Genomic DNA, 15,496 nt, shown 5'->3' with positions numbered 1-15,496 from the left:
TTCAGTGGTTATTAAAGAGCTGAGCGTCAGCCAGGTGTATACTTAAACTATCAAGATCTCCTTGTCACAGAACAGCCAAACATCTGCTCACCTAAGGTACACAGAGAACTCTTTTCTGTTCTAGGTAATAACTAGCTGAGGAATTCTATGATAAAGAATTAGTGCTTGTTCTTCCAGAATACCCTATAATTGCCTATGTAAGCCATCAGATGTGCATGGGCAATTTTAGGCAGTGCTTAATGTCTGTGGTTGTTATAGTTAGGTCAAGACTGTAATTTTTGCTTTTTTGCTTCACAGTGCTCTACTATTTCAACAAAGAAGCACTTCAATAAAGCACGGAAGACTTTCATGAATGAGTCTTGATCATGCAAAATTCTTCTTAATGCATCCCATACAAAATTCAAGATGAAAAATTCTACACAAGATTATGAGGTGCTTAAGTGACCATCCACACTCATGACTTTGACTCATGCATATATAAGACGTATATATATATATAAGCATATATAAGCTTACTTTGGACTAGGGAGCTCACCATGCTAACAGACACCATAAACTAGTTTACTCTTCTCAGGAAGCTCACCTGTTTGTAAAGAGAGCGTCCTGAGAAAGAAGAGGGAGGTATAAATATCCCTGATTTTCTTTGTTCTGTATGACTGTGAAAGGGAGCACAGGCCATAAAACCTGTGATGTGCTATGTTCAGTTACAATTTAGTCCTTTTGAGTCACACTCATGTAGTGCATACTGGTGTTGTAAGAGCAGGGAGGAAGAACAGAGGAAAAAAGTGTAAGCATGTGAAAATGAAAATAAATTTGCTGCTTTGTTCTTTCACCAAAGGTAAGGCAAAATAGGTTGGGGCAGATGAATGAAGGTACCAACCTCATATTTCATAACAGTGGCTTTACCTGCCTCATCTGCCAGTTTGATAAAAGGCAGGGAAGTAGAGATGTTAAGCCATACCACGTGAAATCGAGGGTATCCACCTCCACATCCATCTAAAAAGGATAACAGAACATGATTTATTTGTGAGCAGAAGAGTTAAGGACAAATCATAACTGATCATAGACCTGACAAGACAAGGATGGAAAAACGAGACATCAGAAATTGGCTGGGGAAAGGGTAGTAGGACATTTAGTACAGAGTTACATGGTGTAGGTTCAGTGCTTATGTTCAATTCTAAAAGGTATTTGGGGAGTTATCATGCACTGAATGAAGTGAAGATCCCAATGCTTTAGAGGAAGCAGAACTCAGATAACACAACAGTAGTACAGAAAGAGCTAGAAAGGGCTGCATGGCAGAAAAGGAGCAAACCTTCTATTTTTAAGTGAAGATCTGACAAATATCCATCATGGGATAGAGTCCAAACAGTCATCATATCAACATGAAGTATTTATGGCTTTAATCTGGTTGTGTGCCAAGCCATTTTCCACTAACAGTCCCATCTCGCTTTGTGGTACGGAAATTGTATCTTACTGTCAAAAGGGCAGGTCTAGCTCTCTGCATGTTTGCCTATCATCTCCGTTGTGTTGAGTCTAGAGAATACATAGCCATATGTTCAACTTCAGCAGACCTGACCTGATGGAAGGCAAACCCACCAAAAACAGCTAGCTTATATAATTACAAAGTGAAATGTTTTCCAGTCAGCTCACTGAGCCAGCTCACTTTGCAATTGCAAGATTAGAAGGAACAATGAAAGGAAGGGAGAAAAAACATGTGGCTGGAGGAGCTGGGCTGCATCTGGTTTCAGCAGCCGCTTACAGTTATCCTGGATTGCATATAAAATCAAACTGAACATACACCGGTGACGGATTGCCGCAGCAGGTTAAAGACAGTGGACCATCAGCCTTTACCAGAAACTTTATTCCTACACAAACTCTAGTTCTGCACTGGGTTTTCCTGAACTATTCTGACTACCTAAGAAAGAGGTGTTTCACGGTTTCATATTCTTCATGGCATCATTGTTATCAGATAAGGTTTTTATTTTATTAGCCAGTATCAAGGTTTCTGCTGTTGCTACTAAATAAAACATATGTTCACATGCACATTTGGACATTATTTTCTTGCCTACCTCATTAGTTAACAGTGGTAAGAGCAAATTAGAGTTCCCAGCGTTGTTATTTCATCCATCTCAGAGTCACAGCACTGTTTCGAAACTGGGAAAAGCAGGATAGTTATTTTTTCATTTGCTAAAAGAGCTATGCTTGTTATGTTGTAAATAGCTCAACACAACTGCATATCTTAACTGCAGCTTTTCCCAAGGAGCTGTGAAAGGAATAAATAAGTACATTATTTCAGTTGCCCAAAGCAGGTTTTATGCTTCATACCCATGTTCTGTTCAGACAGTAACGGCCTTTTCCTCTGACTGTGCACACTGTAATAATGCAGAGAAATTAAGGTTGGAAGGGAGCCCTGGAAGTCTCTAGTCCAACCTATCAGTCAAAGCAAGACTAGCTTCAAAATTAGATTAGGTTGCTCACAAATATTGCTGGAACATTTCAGGATAGCAAGCATCCTAAATGACAGAGATAGCAAGTTAGGTCTGAAGAAGTGTGGCGCCCTGCTACGGGGATTTGATGGGCATATCCGGCAGCTGGTCTGTGCGTCCAGCTACTGGATAGCATAGGGAGTGCTCAGACACAATTTTCTGACTTACGGAAAAAGATGAAACTGTGGATATAATTAAAAAAAATACTGGAAGGACATAAATATATAAATGACAAAAAGAAAAGAGAAATTAATATGAGATATGACAATATAAAATGAGGAGAATTTTTAAGAACGAAATAGACAAAAGATTATCCAGAAGCAATAGCTACTAAGGCTAATGAAATTGTAAGGTTGTACTCTAGGGCGCTCTCATGACAAGGGCAATTGCAAAAACAAATTTGTCTATAGAGACAGACCAACTGTCACTATCACTGTTATTGCTGTTGTTGCCATGCAGATGTCAGCAGCATCACCATGAAGGACAAAGAAAAACAGTAGCGTGCTGAAGTGTCAAAGCTTTTCTTGTGGTTATACTGGGAAAGCGTCACACAGGGTGAGATAATTCTGTATGTTCAGAAGGATGAACCAGGTGAGCTCAAGTCCCTTTGTTATCTTCCATGATTTCATCATAGTGACACGAAAAGGAAGAAAATGAAGAACAAAAAGGGAAAGAATATGTAAAACACAAAAACAAACAATTTCTGGCAGGGTGAGATTTTTGCATGCCTGTGGCAATGCCAGATTGCTTCTTTTGTGTCATATAGCAGAACTACACTTCAAGGACAGGTTTCAGTTTTCATCTTGATACTGGACTGCAGCAAGTTATGAAATTGCATCTACTTCAGGTGTTCTGAGATCAGCTGGCATGTAGAAGGAGCTGAAAGGAGGAAATGGGGTAGAAGTATCTCATAAAATGTCCTTCTTGGTTTATAGTCTACTCAAACCTGAAAAATAATAAAAGTTTTGCAGTATTAGTATGGACTTTTATTTAGCTGCTAAAATGAAACAATTACATGAAACTGTTATTTACCTGAAGTGTTGCACCAAAAGATTCTACTGGAAGTGTTTTTGTGCTTGTTCAAAGATGAACAGATCTCAGCTGATCACCTTTAGGCTATGTTAGAAATGTAATAACGTCAATACATGTCATATAGGAGAGTCACCAAATGAGACAGACATTTAGGCAAGCTGGCAACTTACTGCAGCAGGTGTTGGAAGCCAATTGAAGGTGTTGAAGGTATTGAAGCTAACGTTAGAAGATATTGAAGACGGTGCTAACTGATAACAGGTGCAAGATTTGTGGAATCACAGTACACCTTGAAGAAAAAAAGTTAAGAAGAAAAATAGCTACAGAGACAAAAAAAAAAAAAGCTAAAAAAATAGCTACAAGACAAAAAACAGGTTCTTACATTGTTTAACTTCAAGCTGGTGTCCTTCTAGATCCCTCCTGCAAGTCTAACATACTGGTCAAGCATAACAAAAACTGCAAAAATATTTAAATGAATGGACTGTAGTTTTGGAACACGCTTTGAATTAGGAATCTGTTCACCTATCTTTTACTCACCTTGTCATTCCCTTAAGCGCCTATTTGAAGAAAGTTATGCCAGACCTGAGAGACAGTATGAAACAGACTTGAAAGTAGCGCTGCCACTTAAGTATCTGATTCCTGAGCAATAAGTTCAGGAAGTGGTTGCAAACAAGGTTCTCATAGGCCTGACTGATACAGGCTATTGCAAAAGTAATTCAGTGACAGTTCACTGAAATAATAAAGCACACTACATTGTTCAAAGTTTGTCCCTAATCAAACTTCATTGGTTTCAGCAGCATCAAAAGGTATTATATGTTCTCAGAAAATAAAACCCATGCTGCGTATTACCCAAGTAAATGGAAACAAATGTTACATGTTTAGGCAAATGAAGAAAAAGATTTTGCATATGGCAGAGTAATTGTAATAAAATGGGTCAGGTTTGTCTTTGAGATGGAAAAGGAAAAAGTCGCCCAGGTTTACCGAGTGTAAAAATATCATAAGCTCGTTAGGAGGCTATAGTTTCAGAAGAGCAGTTTTAATTTTTCTTGTACAATTCATCTTAGTTTTGTATAACATACATTTCCACAGCCCAGCCAAAAAGCCTTCTCAAAGTAGCACTTCCCAGTAAGTCTCAATCACACAGCATCCAGCCAGGAATCCGCAGCTGTCCATTTATACTCATGCTAGCCACCGGAAACAGTATGCTGAAGGGTTATCAAAGCTCACTCTCCTTTAAGCTTCTCAGTTCAGGAGTGAAATTCCTGTTGTGAAAACATGTGAGAGGATTTTAGGTCAGGAAGATTCGGAGACATAGACCCTGGTGCTAGAAAGACAGGAGCAGCTGTGCATCCCGCTCACATGCTGCCGCGACGTTGCTGGGCAGGCAGCGGCCGGCGTTGCAGTCTGTGTGCGCACCTAACACCCGCTCTAGGGCCATGACCGGAGGCGGCGCGCTGCCCTGGACCAGGGGTGAAACACTCTCCATGCGCCTGGGAGAGCTGCCCAGACGGACTGCTGACATAACGGCGTATGCAGTGTGACCCTTCCCCAACACAAGGCAGGCGGGGCAGTTAGGGGATAGCTTTGAATTTCTCCTGCCTATTCACTTTGTGGCCTAATAAAATGTAATCCTGACCCTGCCTACCTCCAGAAGAAAAAGCAGCAGCAAGGCAGGAGCTGTTCGGCAAAAAGCCTCTTTCCGTAGCACACTGCTCAGTCTATCGCAGCTCCTGGATTAGTGTGGTTACCCTAGCGTACCTTGCGAATAACTGCAAACCCAGTTTACCATTGCTTACTCCTGCTGCTTTCCTGGCAGCTTGTATTCACCTGGAATCCATGGACATGAAACATAATCACTGCAAAGAGAAAAGATCTGTTTAGTCTCCTGGCTTTTTCTCATTTGTCATTCTGCTAAAATGTCAGTTTAAAACTTTACACTGACAGATAAATGACCCACTTCAGCCAGGCTTGCTATACACTTTTTAGTTTTCTTTTTTGAACATCTAATTTTTAAAACTCTATAGGACTTCAGAGGCCTAAATATAGGATAAAGAAGGCAATATATGAGGAAACTGCTCATGTGTAGAGCATGACTGTGTTCATAAGCACAATGTAGTTGTGTGTAGTATCTGTCTATGCTACACTTGGTGGCTGCAAAGGACAGTTCTACTGACTACACAAGAGTGTCCCATTGCGTGAGGGATGCTTGACTGCCATCCTGTATCTAAAAGCACTCCTCTGCTTTGTTCTCTAAAAGTACTTTCACGCTTACCATTTAGTACTTGCCCAGAGCTTAAACATTACAGGACAATACTTCTGATGGGTTTTTCGATAAAGGCATACTTAGCAGAAGAGCTCTTTGATTTGAATAATCATCTCAAAGACTCTTTTCCTGATTAAAATGTGGAGTCTTGTTTTATACCAGCCTTTTCAGTTTAGGCTTTTTTTTAGTTACTTTCACAAATTCACCTTCTTGTTGTACAACACCTTCAGGTCCCATCCATTTTATTCTATACTGCTGGGCTCCTTATTTCAGCATCCCTCTTCAGAAATGTAATTGTCTTTAAGGACTACTTTAAGTACTTCAGGTCACTGAGTTGTGGCAAATCGAGCTCTTCTGAAGGTGACAGCTCTGCAAATTCAAAGAGCTCTGATAAGTCCACGTAAATTGCTTTTAAATGCAACTTCCACAGACATTACAAAATCTTCTGTTAAAACTTTTCCATCATTTTGTTTCCGAACATAGATTTCCTTCCTTTGTGTTCCAGTGACAATATCCAACTTTCAAATTCTTTTCCACGCTGCCTCTTCTTGCAAGCGGCTCCACTGTATTTCTGATCGTTATAAGCAGACTTCTGTTTCTTCCTCCCTGGTTCAACCCTGCTAAATGGTATGGCCTTTTATAATTCCTCTTCAAAAGCTACTGCCACTATGTGGAAACATGCAACGTACTATTCTCTCCAGATCCTTTGCTCTAAATCCACTTTGCTAACTCAGACCAGCACTGACTGGAATGAAATATCATCACTCCTGTCATCCAGCAGAACTTTACGTGAGGGAAAGCTAAGTATGTCGCATCCAAAATTATGACAAAAATCAGCTGACAGAGAACTTGAGGAACACAACCCAGCATGGCACAACGCCTGAGCAGTGTAAAGCAGCAACTGAGAGGCAATCCAGCACGGAGACTGCTGGGGCACACGGACACCTTCAGTCTTGCCCTCTGGCCATTGAGGTAGTGAGATGTCACTGTTCGTGAAGAAGGGTAGCACTGCTGCCAACCACAGCTCTCAGCTGCAACATGTTAGGTGCTTTGCTGTGCCTCATGCCTGGCTGGCTGGTTCCACCTGTTCAGGCAGAGCAGAGGCAAAGAGGCAAGGCCACACTGGTCCTGAAGACCGTGCAGCAACCTTCTGCTGAAAGGGGATCATCATAGTCACGTGATCTCCCCCTCTTTTCTTCTCTTGCTTCAAAGAGAAGGGTCCTACAGGCCAGCAGATGATTCAGGAATGACAGGTAAACAGCAAAATAGCTGCTATTTCAAATACGGAGGGGGAGAACTAAAAAAATGATTTTTTTTTTTAAATTTGGAAAAATAGTATTAAGTTTTCCTTCTTCCTTTTTTGTTCCTCCCTTAGTGCAGTTTGTGGGCTGCAGTTTGTGGGCTGCAGATTTCCTTCTCCCTCAAGCTCCTTTTTTCTAAATTCAGAAGAAGTAATGTAGAAAACAAGTGCAAGTCCAGAGCTGTGGCAAAAGCTGGATGCCAGAAGAGCAGCAACTAACATCACGACAGGCTTGGGTATATGAGGTAAAGTAGCAACAGCAATAACAGGGTAGCAAGATAAACAATTTCTGTTCGCCTACAATATTTCTCCCATCCCTTTCTATACTATTTCAAATCTAGATATTTAAATTTACTCTGAGATTTTTATTCTTTCCAATATTTAGTTGCACACTTATAGGCATGATTCTTTTTTTTTTTCCTGGTGCTTGCAGTTGGATGGGTAATAGCAAGAGAGATGTACTTATGTAAATGTCATAATCAGCAAGCAGGCTGCATGAAAACAAACATATTCTTATCCTTGTGCATGAAAGATCTCATTCATACATCAGGAGGCCCTTGGGGAATTGTCACCAAGGGACTATGCATTCAAAAGCTTTGCAGAGAAAGACCTGGGGATCCTGGTGGACAACAAGTTGAATATGAGCCAGCAATGCACCCTTGCGGCAAAGAAAGCGAGTGGTATCCTGGGCTGCATTAGGCGGAGCATTAGCAAGAGGCTGCAGGAGGTGATGCTCCCCCTGTACTCAGCCCTGGTGAGGCCTCACCTGGAGTGTTGCATCCGGTGCTGGGCTCCTAGTACAAGAGAGACACGGACCTGCTGAAGCAAGCCCAGCAAAGGGCCACAATCGTTCAGCTTGGAGAAGAGAAGGCTCAGGGAGGATCTTATCCATGTGCGGCCGCAGCTGATGGGAGGATCATCAGGAGGACAGGGTCAGACTCTTGGTGGTGGTGTGCAGCTGAGAGGGCTAGAGGCAACGGGCACAAGCTGAAATGCAGGAAATTCCCCTTGAACATAAGAAAGCACTTCTTTCCTGAGAGAGCGGGAACATAAGAAAGCACTTCTTTCCTGAGAGAGCGGTTGAAGAGTGGAACAGATTGTCCAGAGAGGTTGTGGAGTCTCCCTCCTTGGGGATATTCCAGACCTGAGAGGACATGGTCCTTGGCAACCTGCTCGAACTGACCATGCCTGGGCCAGGTGATCTGGAGGTCCCTACCAACCCCAGCTATTCTGTGATTCTGTGGAAATGCTGCTGCCATAGGAGAAATGCAATTACATTAGAACACTTTCCAGTAAAGTTTTGGAGCCCAAATTGCAATCGCTTTCTTAAAAGAAAGTTATCTTTGTTTTTCCTTTTCCAAATCACACTGAAGACTGTTTTCCACCCCACCTCACTGTTTTCCACCCCACCTCAGCCTTCCCTCTTGTATAACTTTGACCCTTCAACTCTTAGAGTTTGAAACCTAAGTCTGAATCTCCTCTTTTAGTCCACCAGAAATAATATACATTTTGCTTTATACCAGCAAATAAGGGCTGCAAATTTCTCTTGCAACTGAGAACATATAATGGGATTGTTAACTGTTAATGATAACCCCTAAAAGGGTTACTAGAGCTAATGTGTTTCAAAAGCCCTGGCAAAATAATAAATAAATTAAAGCACAGTACCATTGAGCAATTAGCAAATGTGCTAAGTCAACTTGCTAAATAATCTTCAGTATCAGATACAACTGATACGGGAAGAAGTGGAAAGGAATGCTAATTAGTGGTTAAGTAGGGCTGCTGGGATAAAAGGCTTGAGGGGGCATCTGCAGCAGAGTAGGAGACAACTAATCTTTTCATTACAGAACCTGGTGTTTACTCAGGCAACTCAATCCAAGCGATAGAGGAACAAAATAAAAGAACTGAGGAACAGTGAAGGCTGCTCTCTGCTACATTCTGTGTATTTTTAAATTTTGAGGTGAATAATACACGATAACATTCTATAAAAATACTCACAAAGCAGCAGAGTGTACCAGGACACTAACCAGGTAAGTAACTGTAGCTCCAGCTTCTTCGGCTGATTATCAGAGGTGCTGAGCACAGCCAGCTCTTGTTGATGCCTCATGCATTTGCATGTGTTGGCAGAAGTTGAAGAGGGGAAAAAAGTAGAATAATTTATATTGTCTTATTTAATCACAGCGTGTGAAGTGATGATCTCTACAAAACACGTAATTTTACAAAACAAAATAAAATAAAAGTCAAACTAACAGAATACAGTAATCTTTGTTCCCCTTTTGTTAGAAACTATGTGCGAGAGTACTCAAGAGGTTTGGCAGGCATGCAAGTGGGACTGTGCAAAGACAAAGCAGAATTTCAGTGGGGGAAATTGGACAGGATTGTCCCTGTTTGTTCATTTCCACTTGCATGCGTCATATTTAAAAATATGGTATACATATATGTGTTGAATTCAGCGGAAAATGGGGGCCGTAGCTTTTCTAAATTGCAATCCAACAACAGTAGAGATAATCCCACGAACGCGGTCTCCAGCTCCTTCAGAATATTGTGAGCATAAGTTCATTCATTTCAGTGGAAATAAGCCTGATGTAGTTTATGGTAGCCAAATACGGGGAGCAACCAGGCCATTTCATAATGATATCTAGCATATGAACCAACAGGCTTCTCTCCTTTGTCATATTTTGCACAGTACATCTAACCTGACATGTGAACTATGCTATTGTTTAAAACAACATCTAAAGGAAAACTGCCTAAGTAATAGTTACCACAAAAACACCTACTCTCTGAAATGTGTGTACTTGTGAAATGAAAGATGTTTTGTAGAAGGGGTTACTGTAAAGCAATATTATTTGTGTTTTGTAGTCGAACCTGATGCTCTAACGCTAGACAACAGCTCCATCCACAAGGGAATAAGAGCTTGTGCGCGTATGAATGGAAAGTGCTGTACAATTACAGAAACACCTGTGCTAAAAGTCCTTATGCTGTTCCCCTAGGAAAATCTGCATGCTCAAGAGCTCTGAAACTTCTCATGTGTGTATTAAGCGGCAGTATAAAAGCATATTGTAATAATGTAGGCTTAAAAAAAATTTAATCAATGGCATAAATATAAAAGCTTGGCTTTTACTTCAGTTTTGTGATTTTTTTTTTAACACAGCCTGCAGTGTTAAGACGTGTTTTATTTCTCAGAACATAAAGAGACCTCCCTCCACATAAAGAGACATTTTCTTTCATCGTAACAATCACAGCATCATGCCATGGTGAAGGGAAGGTGATTCTTAACACTGGCAAGGGCCTGATGTTCTCTTGACGTAAGCTAGTATATCTGGATTAGTGAGCTGAAACTAGACGATTTTCAGCAGCTGAGGGTCTAGCTTTCTTGTAGGGGGTATTTGTGATTTAATGCCAGTTCAAAGCATGTTAGAACAATGGGGATCCTGACCTTGCTTCTTTGGATAAAAGGGGTAATTGTGAGCTTCTGGAAAACCACCTGCCAGAATGAGTAGTACTGAAGAGCAGTTACCAGCAGCTCCCCAAGGCAAAAGACTTTTGATTAGGGGGTCTGACATTTTCCAGGCACTCACGCATCATCATAGAAACACAGACATTTTGGTCTCAAGCGATGCTTAGCGCTAGCAATTAGTTCAGCACATGCTAGCTGACAAGCAAAGACTAGACTGCAGATTCCTCCTTAACTGTACAGACACAGCCTGGCTGGATGCAAAATCAGTGCAATGCAGAATGTCCTTTATGGATCACTGTCTGGCCTAGACTATATTATAAATCTCCCACTGGCTACAAGTGTGGTTCCATTTAGCATGGGAGATTGCTACAGGTATAGTCATTTTTAAGGGTAGGGCTTCAGTTCCTAAAAACTGCTGACATGTGTCTGTCCTGTTTCTATCAAAGAAGGACCCTCCCTGAAATGTACAGAAAGTGCAGAAACAGATTTGCTGTCATAACCGTACTACAAATCAGTTTAACAGACCACAGGCATCTGCATTCCCTCCTGCTTTCTTCTCCCTTCTCCTCCAAGATGGTACACCTTGAATGTTTTTCTTGCATTTAATATACAGTAGAGAGTCCAAGAAGACCTTATTTTTTGATTTAATGAAAGCACACAATATGAGAGAGCATTAACTCTATAGTCCTAACCACAAGGTCAAACTAGAGAGCAAAAAGATCAGATCATTAAGGCTGTCCCACAGGCAGAGCAGAGAATTATCTCTTATGATGGATATAGGGGTCTCCGAATGGGTATTGTGTAGGATTTTATGAAGGGAAAAGGCAGGAAAGTACAGTTTTCCGGCTGATCCATACACGTCTGCATGGTGTGGATATCCACTCTGGAGTGAGCGGTGGTGCAGTTCTGGATCAGGTGGGGGCTCAGTCGATACTAATGACAACTCCCGTACCTAGTCAAGAGGGAGAGTCTCTTGTTTGCTCTGGAGATTGAGAGAAAGACAAAGGTTATGAAGCTGCCCTTACTAAGCTGTCCTGTGGTCGTGAAGTTTTCCCTGTTTATGAGTTGAGGCAGGTTACTTGCTCTTTATGTATGTACCTCAATTTCTCAAGTCTTAGTGTCACTGCCATACCCCCTAGGAGATACTACGAAGATATAAGTCAAATATCAAAAGCTGCACAGATGTTCTATAGTCATACTGCGGATCGTGGACATCGCCAGTTCTACCATGCTAACTCTGAAAATTTTTCACTGGACTCTCACGGTGACCACTGGAGCAATACTTCCATTCATTTTAGAAAAGGTATTATGACACAAACAGTCCGAGTTCACCGCATCCTCCCTTCAGTAGCCCATGCTAACCACTGCTATTTTTCAGGGCTATGGACAAAAAGGCAGTAAAAGGATGAACAGACTTTAAATAGCCATCTAGATCAATAATACATGCTGTTAGAATGTATTCTGAAAATAATTAGCATCCCTGAAACAAACAAGTAAAAAAGCCGATAATGGGTCGTCACATTAAACAATTTGACCAGCAAGCCAAATCTTTATTTCACGTGAACTTTACAAATTTTCATGCCATCCAAAGCCAATTCTTCCAGAAAGATATCACCTTCCTGGGGGATTCAGCACAGAGCTGCAATTTAGATTTTCACTGTGCAACTGGGAGAGACCAAGGAAACACTTGATTGGCTCATCTGCTATCACAACAGTCTGGCCTGCCCTTACAGAAAATATATCCTATAAAAGCACCTCTTTTTCTTCCTTGTCTCCCAAAGTGTAAGTTAAATACACAGCTAGAGATACAACACAAGAGACAGAGAGGCAACATATTGCTGAAATAACAGAAAAACTATAATGGCTTTCCACTTAGAGTAAATTATGGTGAGGACAACACAGTTTATTTGACAGTTTTTCCACCTTCACATCTATTAGAAGAAAACTGTGGGAGGTGGAATGTGAACTGTAGGCACAAATAACCAATCCATATTCTGTTCAGGAAGTAAAGGCAGACAAGCTTTTTTTGTGGAAGATTTAAAAGAGAAGAAACTGCATCTCATATTGTTCTATGACTTCTTTACTTTGGTGCATTGGACAGCAGACTCAGAAGAGTGCTTGCAGAAAAGGCAGAGACGAGAAAACCTGTCATCGCATCGTTTGTGCAATTTTTGACCTTGTTTTAACTTCCAAGTCAGAGTCAGTGCCATAAGTTTATTTTACACATGCCTGGGCTCACATGTATATTTACACTCTAGGTTTCTAAGGCTCCAAAAAACTTACCTTCCCCAACTTTTCCATGCCCTGTGCCCAGGTGGATTCTGTTATCACTTTATTTTCTGTATTTGCTGTATGGAGTAGTTACCTTCTGCTTAGATGCACATCACTGATGAGAATTAAAAAATACACAGTCCTATTTCCCTCTTTCCTACTTTCTGAATTTTAAGTGTAATTTTTTTGGAATTTGTTTATAAGGATGTGGCCACATAACATTTAAATCCTGGCCTGTAATATAGGTGTGTTTCTGAGGAATTTATTGCCATCCACCCATTAAGGAAGGCTTTTCTAAATGCAATTTCCAAGTTTTGAAGAAAAGCCTCCTAATAAATTCTACAAGCAAAATCTAACATCTCACTTATTGTTAGAAGGGAGTTCCTAGCCAGAGCAACAACTTCGCAGCCTCCCCTGGAACAGCTCTCCTCTCTGTACTAGTGACTCACACGACAGCTCTTTTAAAGATATACTCTATAGGACAGACCTACATAAGTCTATACATTGCTTACTGACGAATCCACTTGTATTTGGCTCAGATATTATTCCTTTTCTCTCACTTCTCAAAGGCAGAGGGATGACACTGAGAAATTCTCATATCTTTACTTGATGAATGCAGTGGCCTTACAGTAAAATTAGGAATGACTGAGAAGTCATTCTGGGTCTGAAAGATCAGTGTTTTTTCCAACTATGTCTGTCAGAAAGCAACAGATATTATCTCTCAGGCAAATCTTACCTTTTGCAAACATATGCAGCTCTGGCACATGGCAATATATGATGGAGACTAAATTTATTATACGTTCTTTAATTCTAACTAAAACGTTAAGTTATTTTGCATACGTACATCCAAAAACCAGTATCTTTTCAGAACACCAGGAAGAAATACATGTGATAGGGTTGTTGAGAAAAAAGAGGAAAAAACGTATTGGAAAGATAAATTTTTTCATTTTTTTAATGGCCGTTGTCAGGGATGATCATGTTGCTGATGTGTTTGATAGGAAAAAAAAATTATTTCTGTTCACTTCCAAGATTCTGTAGATGTAGTAATAAACACCTTTAACCTTGTAAGGAATTTTGGGTTTTGAAAAGAAAGAGATAACTGAAATTTTCCAAAGAAAATATCTAAATTTTATTGAGAGAGAATGAAAACTAGTTATAGAATTATTTTCCAAAATAGCCTTACTTATTGAAAATTAATTTTTGTAAACCAAAGCAGTGAAGTAAAACTATGAAACTAAGGCTGTGAGGAGTCCAGGAAGCATAATGTTTCTAGCTTCCATGGTGCAGGCTGGATCATGTTTTGACCTGGGGTGAAAAAGGGTTGGGTTTGCACTTGAGACATCCATTTTCAAAACTTTCAGCAACCTCGTTTAATCACCAGATAATAAAATGTTCCAGATGCTAGTTTCTGAACTTTCACTGAGGTTATCTATTATCTGCTTTTTAAGTGTGTGGCATTTTTTGAAAGAGCTGAAAGGATCTCATTACTTTGTCAAATTAAAGTCCTTCTTATTCTGTGAGCCACGAAGAGTGTATGATAGGTATGTATACAGAACTGCTCCCGCCCCTACACATCCCAAGAAATGACCTAACATGGTAGGTTTCTCTCGAGTCCCTGTTACACTTACAGCGTGGGACATCAGCTCCAGAGCAGCTTTCCAGCATTGCTATCATGCAGCCCTTAGAGGTAACGGAGGAAACAGTCCCTTATTCCCTGAGTAGCTGTCGCACTACGGTGTGTTATCTCACATAGAACTTCAGAAGGTATAAGAAAATAAAACTTGGCAGCTTCTGAAGACAGGATATAACCTCACTGAAGCTTTTCTTTTTTGCAGGGGAAGGAGCTGAAAAAATACTCCTTTACTGAGGCTGTGTGGTCAAGCTTACAGAAAACTGTGTTTACAGAGAAATGCTGATTCATTTCCATTATCTGCCAGGGTTGTTGTTTCCAAGGAGTGCTTTATGACACAGCAGGCACCAATGCTCACAACCATATACAACACATCAGTACAATGGCTCTATCATTTTGACTGGCCTTTCTTCGAATTATAGTAATGTCTGCTGGCATTGTCTTGTTACAGGTGGCTTGTGTCAGCAGTTCTACTTCTGCATAAACCCACTTGGTTAGGTGATTATAATAACTCAGCCATAAACATTTTCTAGGGTTGAGTTATTGTTATTAGCAGAAGTAATAATAAAAAGACCTTGCATTTATATTGTGCCCTTCAGCCACAAGAATCCCCAGGTACCTTAGTGAATGCACAGAGAATATAGTAACTTTATCAATTTCCCAACATAAGTACTCCTCAAGGAAAAACAAAACTGTCACTCTGAACTAGCAATGAAGAGATTTTTTTTCAAAAGAAATAGAGATATGTTTAACACTTTCTTATGAGCAAGCAGCCAAGCACATTTATCTGTCTGCGCTCCCCTCCATGATTATGCATAAATATACGACGAGACCCAGACTGCATACAATAAATTCCTGATCATGAAAACTTCTTAATTTCAACCTTTCATGTTACTATTTAAATATTGCAGTTTGTGATTCATAAAGGTGTATATGTTTAGGAAGACCTGTAGTCCTGACAGTTACCATGCTACACGAGTGAAAACAAATTGCTTTGAGATTAAACAGGAAATATTAATCTGCCTGCCCGGATGGATATTCAGCAGAGAAACCTGCAAAAGCG

At 40.5% G+C, this 15,496-nt stretch overlaps 1 long non-coding RNA gene across 1 annotated transcript; it reads right to left on the bottom strand.

Moving 5' to 3' along the window:
• Positions 1 to 3,097: 3,097 nt before the first annotated feature.
• LOC104147372 (uncharacterized) lies at positions 3,098 to 3,801 on the bottom strand. Its single transcript, XR_694890.2, has 3 exons — positions 3,689 to 3,801; positions 3,519 to 3,602; positions 3,098 to 3,432 (listed from the first exon to the last, which is right to left on the bottom strand). It is a non-coding gene; the product is annotated as an uncharacterized lncRNA (long non-coding RNA).
• Between the last annotated feature and the right edge of the window lie 11,695 nt (positions 3,802 to 15,496).

Source organism: Struthio camelus, chromosome Z (assembly GCF_040807025.1).
Source record: "Struthio camelus isolate bStrCam1 chromosome Z, bStrCam1.hap1, whole genome shotgun sequence".
NCBI lineage: Eukaryota > Metazoa > Chordata > Aves > Struthioniformes > Struthionidae > Struthio > Struthio camelus.
This window is presented reverse-complemented; position numbering and strand designations above follow the sequence as displayed.